Raw genomic sequence first — 359 nt, forward strand, 5'->3', positions numbered from 1 at the left:
CATAAGTTAGAAATTTTAATTTATACTTTTGACTCATTTTTATTATTTTGGCTTAAAAATAAGTTTGTTATAAGTATTTTTTAATTTACCCAAACACTTCGAAACTGATTAAAAATTATTTTAGCTTTAAAATACCTAAAATAAGTCAATCCAAATGGACACTAATTCACATTATTTAGGAATCCTAATAATTTCTCCTTCTTGTTGGCACAATGAGAAATAAAAAGAGAGCTACTTGAAATTGACAGTAAAACGTTCTTAATTGAAATGTAGAAATTAACAACCAAGCCGTCTTAGCTCAGTGGTAGAGCGCGTGGCTTTTAACCACGTGGTCGTGGGTTCGATCCCCACAGACGGCG

The 359-nt window shown here is 31.5% G+C and overlaps 1 non-coding gene across 1 annotated transcript; it reads left to right on the plus strand.

Annotated features, from left to right (window-relative positions):
• The first annotated feature begins 287 nt into the window (after nt 1-287).
• TRNAK-UUU (transfer RNA lysine (anticodon UUU)) lies at nt 288-359 on the plus strand. The gene has a single exon. It is a non-coding gene; the product is annotated as a tRNA-Lys (tRNA).

The sequence above is a fragment of the Solanum stenotomum genome, chromosome 12 (genome assembly GCF_019186545.1).
Source record: "Solanum stenotomum isolate F172 chromosome 12, ASM1918654v1, whole genome shotgun sequence".
In the NCBI taxonomy this organism is placed as follows: domain Eukaryota; kingdom Viridiplantae; phylum Streptophyta; class Magnoliopsida; order Solanales; family Solanaceae; genus Solanum; species Solanum stenotomum.